Here is a 12,050-nt window from a genome sequence, read left to right as displayed (position 1 = left end):
TAACTGGTTACTCAAACTGCTTACTCAAGCAGACAGCATACTCATAACCAATGTATAGTCCCAATGGCAGGCCAGGTCTTCCAAGAACTTTGTCCCTATGCTCATTTCCACTCTGATAGCAAACACAGGCTCCTGTATGCCTCAAGTCAGCAGAGAGCCCGCCCGCTTAGAGCCAGTTGGGAGAATTTCTTCTAAGCCTTGAAGAGGTGTCCGATCTCAATTGTTTGGGGCTCTCTTTATAATGTGGAGTGACTTTAGTGTGACTACATATTGTCCAAACAGGGACATTTTGTCAGGGACACTCTTAATTGTTAGGTCAGGATAACAGAAAAAAACCAGAGTTCTCTCATGCAGACTGGGACATATGATCAGTTACCTGACACTTTTTATAGCCTAAGTGCTCAATTCCAGGACAACCAGAACAATCCCTCTAAATACCCTGTCACACAAGTTTAAACTCCATGGTCCTCCATAATAACATTTCTTTGCAGACACTTAACTCCTTTGTTCCCTGCTCCTTCTGCCTTGTAAAATTGAATCCCCGGTTACAATTAATTTTCTAATTACCTACACCAGAGCAGCCAAAACATACCCAAGTATGATGACTGCTTTCATTTTAAATTTAGGACTACACATCCCAAGAGGACTTTCAGTCCTGCCTGGAAATCTTGCCACATTTTCTTAGTAATTTGCTTCACAATATCCAAGACAAAGATTTCACCATTTTTCCTCAAACCTCCCTTGCCTCCCATCCTCCATCTTCATGGATGATCTTAATGCATCTTTTGCTAATAAAGCAGAAGGAACCAGAAGAGGATTTTCTGTTTCCTGTGACCACTCTCCCTCCATCTCCAGCATTCTCTCTTCGGGGCAGACCACAGTCATTTCTTGCCTGATTGTTGCATTCCCTCCCTGTGACAGGGAGACATTGGGACATTATCTTTCCTCTTACCATGCCACTGTTTATCCTCAGCCCAGCAAGATCCTGAAAGGAAGTGGCTGTCTTTTATTTACCCTTGTATATCTAATGCCTTGCACAGCACCTAGCCGAGGGAAGTGTTCCCTGAATTTAACTTAAACAATCACCAACTCTTCAGAGTCTCCTGACATTCTCCTCCACAATTTCCAGGGTCCTGTGACTTTTGTGCGTCACCTGACCTCCCAGGGCCGAGGTAGGAGCTATGGCGACCCGACCCGGTGCAGAGCCCACCAGAAACGGTCCAAGTGGCATCCTGCGTCCTCCTTGAGGTGATCCGAGGGCACCGCACGGACGTCGCTCCCCTTGGGGTCGCAGTCTCCTCGTCCACTCCCACCTTAGCCCCACGCCACAAGCCTCCCGGCAGCCCCACCAGCTACCCATCTCCCCCCGCCCCGGCAGCCCCAGCCCCAGCCCCAGCCCTACAGGAAGCAGGCCCCGCCCCTCCCAGAGCGGCTGGGCCCATCGAGGACTCGGTGCTCGACTACCCGGCGGATCGACGCCCTCGGCGCTCTCAGCGGGCGGAAGTGAAGGCGCCGGCGGTTGGGGCCGCGGCTGCTCGGGAGCTCTTAGCGAGAGCCGCCGGGAGCTTTGTCGTTGCGGGCCGTAGGGGGCGGCAGGCAGGCTGGAGGTATGTTTTGGAGCCTGGAGGTCCTGGCTGAGGGCCAGACTGGGGAGGCACGGACAGGCAGGGCGGCGGGCGCCGGCGCCTGGCCTCTCTCTCGGAGAGGCGGGTGGAAGTGGTCCGCCAGCGCCGGTTTCAGCGTCCTGCACCCCTCTCCAGTGCCTGCGAGGAGGAAGGCGCGGCGCGGGTCCTGTCCCCCCATCTGCGCAGTCTCTGGGCACCTGCTAGAGGCCCAGAGTCCCCCATCCCCGCGCCGGGCGTGGGCCTCTAGACCACTGACCCTCGACGGGTTGGTTGTAGTCGGCCTCACACGTCCCCTTGCGCCCCTGCGTAGTTGTCACTGTGCCAGGTGTAAGAATTTATTCGCGAAGAGCGAAAGTGAGACACGTTTTGCTTAGGATTGTAACAGATTAGAGTTATACTGAGCATTGTCTGCGTGCCTTTATTCACTCTTGTAAGCGTTACATTTACTGACTGATTTACTCCTTGCAAGAGGTAGATGCTTTATATTTTCCCCATTTTACAGATGGGGAAACGGAAGCCCAGAGTGGTTATCTAACTAGCCTGTAGTTACTCAGTTTAACTTCCTTTGAGACCATGCACTGAAGCTTTACAGCCTGCACTACCCAAACACGGTGTCATCTCTCATTTAAGCCTGGTGATGCTTAACTTGGTAGCACAAGATTTTGTAAATAGACAATTTCTAAATTTCAAAAAAACAGTTATTGAAAAGCTTATCTTTAAATGGAAATAAGCTATTCTTAATCGGTAAAGGTCAATCATAATAATAAGTATGCGAAAGTTTCTTTTTTAAATGAGTCTGAGTAAACCGACAAGAACTTTTAAAAATACTCCAGAATCAGCCACACCTTAATTAAATCATTTGGATGTACCTTATTGAAAAGCTAGTTCTAACTGAGGGTATGTGGCTCAGTTTCCTAATACATAATAATATTTTATTTATAAAAGTCAGTATATTTTGGCCAGGCTTTGTGTAACTGACTCTTCTAACAAAGAAACTGAAAGGCAAAAGTTTGCTGAGGATCATCTGTATGTTAAAAGTTGTTGACTCAAAGGGTGGTAGTAGAAAGAGGATGATGTGTGCTTACTACTCAAATATTCTCTTCTGTTTTTGTAGGAACTTAATTTAAGCAGAGAAGCAGAGGATCCCCCAGTGTAATTTGGAATAACTCTTGGAAGTTTCAGAAATTTCTTTTTTTCATGTCAGACATTTAATTTTCTGTACCAAATATAATTTTGAACTGTCACCTTTTGAAAAGATTATTAACTTGCTTAAATTTTCATTCATTCCTTTAATATTTGAGAGCCTGTTATGTATGAATCTTATGGGAAATAAAATTGGTACTCGAAAAATTTTGCAAAGGCAGTCTTCTAATAAAGGACTTCGGATAATTTCTAGTGTCAGGGAGTGGCAGGATTAGGCAATAGTATAAGAAATGCTAGTTATGTAGTTAGTCTTTTAATTACTTTTTCACCCATTCTCCAATTTATTCATCTTTATGTAGCCAGGTCCTAGTACAGCACCTACCACATCGCAGGAGCATAAATGTATATTGAATGGATGAGTTTTAGGCCAATGTTGAGTAGAGAGGATTTTGAAATTGACTGGCATGGGAAATAACATTGATCACTCTGCTAAGCAGTATGCTAGAATGTTTGATTGTTCTCAGATGGTGAGGAACATGTTCATGGATCTCCTGGAGTGCCTGGTGAAATTGCATGGTAGTAGATTTGTTATTATCAGATGGTTCAGTGTATGTTTATGTTAATTTAAAATAATTATTTTTGATACACAAAAACGTAAAGTAATTGTAGAGAAATATGACTCTTGAAGCTGTGGACACACCCATGGTCATCTTTGGCCTTCAGTTTGAAAATTAGGGAGTCAAAAAGTTTTTTTGGCTTAGGAGCAAAGCAACCATTTACTGGTCTGTGAGTTACCACCCACCTGCTTCATAGCATGGGCTTAGCCTCTTTGGTCTTCAGTTTCCTTTTTCCTGTAGTCAGGGAATATATAAAACTAGATTATCTGTAAGAACTCTTCCTGGTTTGAAATTTTCCAGCTCAGTGAATCCTATAACCAGTTAGCACTGTCCTATCCCTGTGTTGTCTTAGGGGCTATAGATATTATTGGTATTTAAATAATCTGTCAAAAGGCTAAGTTCTGGCTGGACAGAGGTTAGTTTCGGTCATTTTTGTATCTCCCAATTTTAGCATATGCCTGACACACACATTAGAAATAAAACATTAGGCTAGATTCAGAAGGGGCATTTTTGTTCTCTCAATTAAAGAATAGCTAACAACTAAACTGTAATATTGAGTGTAAGGACAGCAGGAATTCAGAGAAGGGAAAAATCTGTTGGGGTTAGACAGAGGTCAGACCTCGATGGTGAGAATGTGGCCCTTCCTAGGGAAGGCACAGGAATATCTGGGTGGTACACCAAAAACAAAGGCACATAGGCTGCTAAGTAAGTGCATTTTGGATTATGGAGTGCCTTGAAGGTAAGGCAGAGGAGTTTGGAACTGATTTATCATGCATTTTTTCCCTCCAGGAAAATCGTATTAGACTTGCTCAAAAGCTTCATGAACATTCTTAAACTTAATACTGTTGGTAATATTTAAGATGGGGGTGCATCCCAGTCTTAATTTCTGGTTTTGATTTTAATAATTCCTTCTACTTACTGTTTCCTTCTTAAAATAAGTCTTGGTGCCAGTAGTGGAAAAAACAGTGGACACTGGGATTTGGGAACCCTGGAATTTAGTTAATTAGAATGTAAGCTGCATAAGGTAGATCCAGGCAGGCACTGAGAGTGGTGCCTGGCACAAAGTTCAGTAATCGTTGTGCAATGATGAATGAATTCTCCCTTTGCTACTTGCTAGCTGTGTTGCTCTTGGCAAGGTTGGCTTATGGTTTCATCTGTAAGATTTGATGATTTTTTAAGGCCTTTTCCACTTATAAAGTTATGTGATATTGGAGCGTGTATGATTTTAACTTTCATTGTATTATAATTTTACTGAAAGACAAAACAAGACTAAAAGCCAGGAATATTTGGTTTTAGTTTAATTTTAATGAAAGCCCCGTGTGATTGACATGACGTGTATCTGGATAAATGAGGGTCTCAGCAGGAATCAGAATTCATGCCAGATGGTTCAAATAGGAGGTTTTAATAAAGGGACTACTTGTGGGGGTGTGGGCAGGGTTAGGGAACAAATAAGGGGTAGTGAGGCCCAAAGAGAAACCGACAAGTAAAAGGAACAAAAGGACAAACTACAGCCTGCTGAGAGCTGGAGCCACAGCAAAGAGGTATGGCTAGTGCCAGAAATGTGTTTGGGAGTGGGGGAGCAGGACTGAAGTGCTGCCCCACTGAAACTAGTCCACTTCTGAAATCCAAAGCTCAAATCTCCCACTCTTTGCTTAGTGTCTAACACTTACTCAATTACTTCCTTACACCTGCTCTTTTACCTCATCTTTGGTCACTGTCATATCAGAATGCTCAATTGTATTGTTATCCTTCTGTAGCATTTGATGGCAGATTCTCAGCCCTCGACCATTTCAGCTCTTTACCTTCTCTAATGCTTGAACTGAGCTGCTGAAAGCAACAAGGGAAAAATCTAGCATCTAGATTTGTAGTCCTATAGATCCATGGTCACCATTTTCAACTGGCCATCAAAGAATTTTCTAGAGTTTTCTGTGTCCGTTCATGCTTCTCTTCTCTGCAGAACCTGTTTTAAGCATTTCCTATTCTTCTCAAATCTCTCATCCTTTCACATAACCTATACTCTTAGCAGATAATCTCATCACCTAATTGACAACGAATAGAACTATCAATGGAGAATCCCATGTTCTTCCAAAAAACCTTTCCTCTTTCTCCAGTTACACTGAAAGAGATTGCATTTACCCTAAAACATATTTCTGTACCTGATCCCCTCTTGCCTTTGGGAGCACTTGCTAATGGCTTATTCTTGTCAGCCTTTAAACATGCCTAGAGACAGACAACAATAAAACAAAATAGAAAAATAGTAACAGTAAAAAAGTAGCATCCTCCTTTGATTTCACATTCCTTTGTTAAAATTTCTCTTTCCTTCCCAGGCAGATTTCTTACACAGTTATTTACACTCAATTTCTCACTTATCCCACTGCTTTCTGGTTTCAGTACCCATCACTTTATTGAAAGTCAAGGTCATCCATGACCTCCTTGTCACAAAATCTTGTTCCTGTCATTTCCGTAGTATAGTGCCTGGGACGTAGCAAGTCCTAATAAATATTTGTTTTGACTGAATATTCTGAGGGTTCCCTGTTCCAAATTCTAGTTATCTATCTCTTTAACAAGGAATCCAGCACTGTCCCCTTTTGAGGTGCTGGGTGACCAGTCTCTGTATATATCACAAACCTGGATGGACTAAACAAAGATAGAAATCCATTTTATTTGATAATGACTTCGTCAGTATTGTCCATGTGAGCTCTCTGAAAAAACAAACACCAGGACACTTTTTTTCCCTGAAAAAATTATTTTTTATAAAATATCAAGAACTAATGTTTTGTTCACCCAATGTAGACCTAATAGAGAATGGTAAGGGACGTGGGTACAATTGGCAATAGATTGATAAATGAATAATGCTGTGCTTTTACATGAACTGTTCCTTCTTCTGTTAAGTAGTGTATCTTCTTTGAAATTTTTGTTTTTGTTTGTGTTTTTGGAGGATGGTAGAAGAGGGGATGGATTGCACTGGCCTGTTTCATTTTCAATATGTCATCATCGTCTGGTGGCACAAGTTAGAGAACCAGCCACCTTTAGACCTAAGTAGTAAAGCTTTGACTTGAATTGTAGTGAAGATCATTGTCCTCTATGAAGACTTAGCCTGCTGAGGCAGGGGATTTTATAGTTTCTGGGAAATAAAGATGGAGACTTTTAATTAACTTTTCTAATTAAGATGAAATCCGGTACTTGTTTTAGGAGATTAGCTGGGTACTCAAGTATTTATGTAACAGGTCAGTTATGTGGGAGCTCTAGAGAGCCAAATTGTCAGACCTTTCCCGTATATACTATCTTGCTTCCACTATTCTTTCCTAGTCACTTTATGTACGTGCCCTTCCCTTTAATCCCAAACATTATAGCAGGAGTGAAGGTATTTTTCATATATATGTATATATATTAATTAAGTGCCATTTGTCTGTTGTATTTTTTAAATTATTCTTTATTCCCAAATGAATTAAAGCATAAAACTTATGTTTTCACTCAAAAACATAGTATATTTAAATTATATTTTGTCTGTAGGAGTGACGAAGGAAAGAAGTCTAAAGAGAGCTGGGAAAATAGGGATGCTTTATCTATTCGTTCAGTCCTTCCTTTCTGTAGATGTCCCTTGTGAGACCAGTGATTCTTAGCACAATTTATACCCTACACATCCTTTCAGATTCATGCATGATTATATTTTTGTTGACTATGGTTTTGAGATGCAAGAGAGAGATGATTAATTTAGAAAGCTAGATGGAAGAGTTCATGACCCTGTCTCTCAGACTTGTCCCACCCTGTGCCCTTAGATGGTAAAATGTGTGGCTGTGCTGAGATAACTTGACCTTGACCTTGCACAGGAAGAGTAGAGTCCGAGTTTACAGAAAACTGAAGGAAATAAATTACCTTCTTTAAAACCCTTCTCCAGTATCTCTAGGAGATCCCTCTGGGGTTAGCCCAGCCCAGCCCCAAGAGGCAAGTCTATTCTAGGATAGGTTGAACATGACTCAAGGAGGATGTGGTGAATTCTACATTTGCTTCTGTTGCTGGGTGGCCTCAGAGTCTAGTTGAGTGTAATTGTATTGTTGAAACTTTCTAAGCATCTCTGCAATGAGATTTTTCTGGGGTCCTTTAGCTCCATGGTGTCTCTGGACAGGATAAGTCTATCTAGTGCTTCTCAGATGTTACTGTGCGCAGAATTGGCTCAAATGTAGTTGGGTTGGGTTGGGGTCTTGAGATTCTGTGTTTCTGATTTGTTCCCTAGTGACGCTAACTTGAGTAGCATGGGGAGGGGTGGAGTTTGGGAGGGTTGTTGTTGTTGTTGTTGTTTTTTTTAATTGTTGCTATTATTTTGGGGGGGAAACTTTCACTTTTCTATGGCCTGATCTAAGAAAACAGTGCTTTAACATCAGTCTGTCCTTGGCCTGTTTGGTGAAGGTTCTCCAAGTCTTCAGTGATTCAGAATTTATGTTATTCCAACTCCTGGTCTTATCCCTTTAGCTGAGCTGAGCCAAGCCTCTGGGGACCTGACAGGGTAAGACCTGATTACTTGTTTCCTTCACATTTCTTGTTAACTATTAAAATCAGCAAAATTCTTCTTTAATAAATAGTAAAAAAAATTTGATTAATCATTCTAAAGCTACTTTTGTGTTTCCATTTTTCTGTTTTTTTCCTAATATCGCTGCTACTAGTTATTTTTTTAACGTATTTTTAGTCTGAAGTTATGTAAAAAATAATTTTCCATCTTTTATTCTACCAATAAATATTTTGGAAGATTAAAGGTTACATCACGATGAAATATGGGAAAATTATAAAATTAAAATTTTCTGATGTCTGTTGCAGAAATACTTTAAATTCATTTCGTGCGCTTCATTAAAGGAAAAGAGGCAGATGGGTTAAAACTAATATAATATAAATCTAAAAGAAAATGCATTTATTTAAGTATATATTATAAATTATAAGAAAATGTGGCCTTTCCTCTTTATTTTAGTGAAATGCTTTTGTAATGGTAATTTTCTCTTTTGACCTGTGATGGATAGGAGGTTAATTGATGTTAAATGCGTGCTTTGTTAATCCTTCATCAGCTACTAAATTGGTACGGGGGAGTACAGATCAGGGATACACAGGGCCATGGCCAGCTTGTTTTCTCAGGGAGGTTTTTCCCTTTCTTCAAACCACATATCACGCAGTCCAGCTGTATGTAGAGGAGATTCTCCACTCTCCCCTCCCCCTCTTTCCTTCTCTCTTTTCTCACCCCCCTCAATCTTCCCCCCTCCTTTTCCCCCTCTGTGCTGCAGAGTGACAGCTTGTAGATGTTGCGTGCGAGGAGTTCAGCTGGCGCTGTGTGGTCTGAGTGTGTGGTCTCCACTCAGTCGAGAGGCTGCTAACAGGGTGGATGAGAGAGAGCAAGACTGTTTAATTTATTTCGGATGCCGGAATTGTGCCCAGAGTTTCTCCTAAGCTTGATTCCATAGCTAGCAGCTTCAATCCCTCACAGCTGTGGTGCAGTCTCAACTCTGCGCCTGTCCACTCCCAACAGGCACTTTCCATAGCATCTGCCTATTTAATCCCTTGTGGCTCAGAAATGTTAATAGCACTGCTGAGTGCTGTGATTATTTTGCTTTCACTATGTCAAGATATATGGCCTTGTAGAAGTTTCTTTTGAGGTTGAGCTAGAGAAGTAAAGCAGAAATTTTAAGATAAGTGACAAAGTTGATGTATTTTTAGAAATTGGGAAAGCTATTATATAAAATTTGGGTCAAATTCATCTAACTTTGCTCATGTAAAGGAATCTGGGAGTTTTGTGACAGCCTGTCATGTTTAACCATGTTAATAAAATTAACCAACTTAAGCTGACGGTTGATTCCTTGACCCTTTTTGAAAATCTACATTGGTTTTGGCATGCCTGTTTACTGTAGTTACTATATTTGTCAGCAGTGATATTGGTTTATTTCATAGTAAAGATTTGACAGGTTGAGACAAGTGAAACTTTTTATGCAATAGTATAAATTTAGGACTATTTTTTTCTAATTCTTTTGTTATAAATAAATTAGCAGTAGTATCTTGATTTTATTCCTTTCTTCTGAATGTTATTGTTGAGATGGTCAAGTATTTAGTATTTTGTCATTTAAGTAAACAGTAGACTGTTAATATCACTTGGGATTTTGCATTGTTAAGCTTCTTTATTTCCCTATCTTCCCCACAGTCCTGCCAGAATGGAGGTGGTATATTGATGTGTTGTCCAGGACTGGAAAGTCTAGGCCACTGATGTTTTCCAGAGGGGTTAATGTATGTAGCTTATTGTTGTTCAACTACTTTCCTTGTTACTTTTAACTCTGAGTTTCAGTAAGTGAACTCAGTTTCCATCACTGGGAGGGTAAAGTCTTCCCTACTCCCTGGCACCCTTTCAGCCCTGGCCAAGGCCAAGGTCGTCTTTAGTCTCCTTTGATCTTAAATCAGAAGACTTTAGGAAATTAGGTAGTGTCAAATGCTTTTTTTTTTTTTTTTAATGCTATCATCCTGTATTTCCTCTTGTGTCCATTTTTTGGGGGGTTCTATTCTATGTTTGTGGTGAAAATGATAATCTAATGCTCTCAAGAATTCTGAAGCAAAATTACTGTATTTACAAAGTTGTGCAACCATCACTACTATCTAATCCTGGAACATTTTCCTCCAAAAGGAAACCTTGAGCCCACTATCAATCCTTTTCCATTACCTCTCCTCTAGCTACCACTAATCTACTTTGTCTTTATGGGTTTGCTTATTCTGAATTTTTATATAAATACAGTCATATTATGTAACTTTTTATGTTGATATGGCAAAATAGGTACATAGTGTCAGTCATTACCCTATGTCTTTTACCTAACAAGAGAATGTTCTGTGTATACAGAGAGAAAACATTAAGTGATGGGTATAGTCAAGTAAACATTATAAATAGAATTGAACTTATGTTTCAGAAACTCAGAAGTATTTAAGAGGAGCTGTTGAAGTGCTTTAGGCTTATATTTGATAGAAATGCCATGTGTGTATATTGTCTGTCAGTCACCCAGCCCTTCTTTGCTGCAGTCATTCATGCGGGACCTATTCCCAACCTGTCTTGAATTGACCAATGTCATTGCTAACTGGCTTTTGAAATTTGATCTAGAACTCTAAAAGGGTAAATCCTGATTGAACCAAATCCCTCCATTCCTGTCTTTGCTTTTATCGGGCTAAATCCTCCAGGAATGAACGCTGAATGGGAAAAGGAGTAGGGTTTTGCTCTATGTAACTGAAGTGGCAATTGGCCTCCGTAGCAATTGATTCTCTTTCAAGGACAGAGAAACAGTGTCTGTTGAGCTACAGTGCTTTGGCAGCATTTTTAAAATAACATTTTTAAATGCATCTTTGTGGAATACAAGTTCATCCTTTTTTTTTTTTTTTTAAAGATTTTATTTATTTATTTGACAGAGAGAGAGCACAAGCAGAGGGAGCGGCAGGCAGAGGGAGAGGGAGAGGTAGGCTCCCTGCGAGCAGGGAGCTCAATGTGGGGCTCGATCCCATGACCCTGGGATCATGACCTGAACCGAAGGCAGATGCTTAACTGACTGAGCCATCCAGGCACCCCCAAGTTCATCTTTAAATCTAAGACAAAAAATACTCTTCGTTTTGATTTTTCAGTATTTATTTATTTTTTAAGATTTTATTTATTTGAGAAAGAGAGAGATAGCCAGTGAGAGAGGGAACACAAGCAGGGGGAGTGGGAGAGGAAGAAGCAGGCTCCCAGCAGAGGAGCCTGATGTGGGGCTCGATCCCACAACACTGGGATCACGCCCTGAGCCAAAGGCAGACGCTTAATGACTGAGCCACCCAGGTGCCCCTGATTTTTTAGTATTTAGAACCGAAAAGTGGAATCTTCTTATATATTTTCGGTTCTGCCCTTCTTATGTGTAGATTTTGACAATTGAAAAATCAAACTTAAGTCAGTTTTGGCCTGGTTTTTATAGAAATAGAAGATGTTTGAAAAATAAGCATTTTTTTCTAATGCAAAGAATTATGAGAGGTCCAACTAATTTTGATTTCGACATTTAAAATATTTTTCGGTAAAGGACACATATTAAAGATTTCACCCTACATATTAGAATTTCTGATTTTCAGGTAATTCTTTATGGAAGAAGTAATAGAATATCAAGCTTTTCACGTCTTGGGCCTTACAATTAGGGGCCATGTTTGAACTTGACTTAGTGTCATCCAGAGGGGACCCATAGAAGACGAGTTGTTCTGCTCAGATCTTTGTGGTTAATTTGGATTCCTCTGCTTGTGGCATGAACAAATTACTTGTCTTTATAATTAGCACTTTCATATAGAGTATTAAGAGGGGTTGTCACAGGTTTATTGAGTAAACTTTTAAGATGTTAGAAGACTCGATTTCTATAGCAGTTTTTGGTGATTACTACTTTGGCACAGATTTATTGGTTTATACTTGATCTTAGCCTAAAGGGTAACAAAAAATAGATTTACTGATTTAAAAAATAGTATAGGGACATGGTACAGAATGTAGGAATGGTGTTTATCTTGCATTGGGATAGATCAAGCTGACATCCGTCTCAAAGACCCCATCTCAGTGGTTTCTCATAGCTGGAATTCCACATGGCCTAAGGTTTGCTGTTGTTCTTGAAGAGCCAAAAGAAGAGAGTTGCCAGTGAGCCCATGTGTTCGC

At 40.4% G+C, this 12,050-nt stretch overlaps 1 protein-coding gene across 2 annotated transcripts in view; it reads left to right on the top strand.

The window, feature by feature from the left end:
• Positions 1-1,473: 1,473 nt before the first annotated feature.
• The window catches only part of EXOC2 (exocyst complex component 2), a 252,325-nt gene continuing 241,748 nt past the window's right edge, over positions 1,474-12,050 (top strand). For both annotated transcript variants that reach the window (XM_040644984.1, XM_040644983.1), the window contains exon 1: positions 1,474-1,607. The gene's annotated coding sequence lies outside the window, so the exon portion shown is untranslated. The remainder of the gene's footprint in view (positions 1,608-12,050) is intronic.

Source organism: Ursus maritimus, unplaced genomic scaffold, assembly GCF_017311325.1.
Source record: "Ursus maritimus isolate PB19 unplaced genomic scaffold, ASM1731132v1 scaffold_30, whole genome shotgun sequence".
Taxonomy (NCBI): domain Eukaryota; kingdom Metazoa; phylum Chordata; class Mammalia; order Carnivora; family Ursidae; genus Ursus; species Ursus maritimus.
Note: the sequence above shows the minus strand (reverse complement) of the source record. Positions and strands in the feature narration are given on the sequence as shown.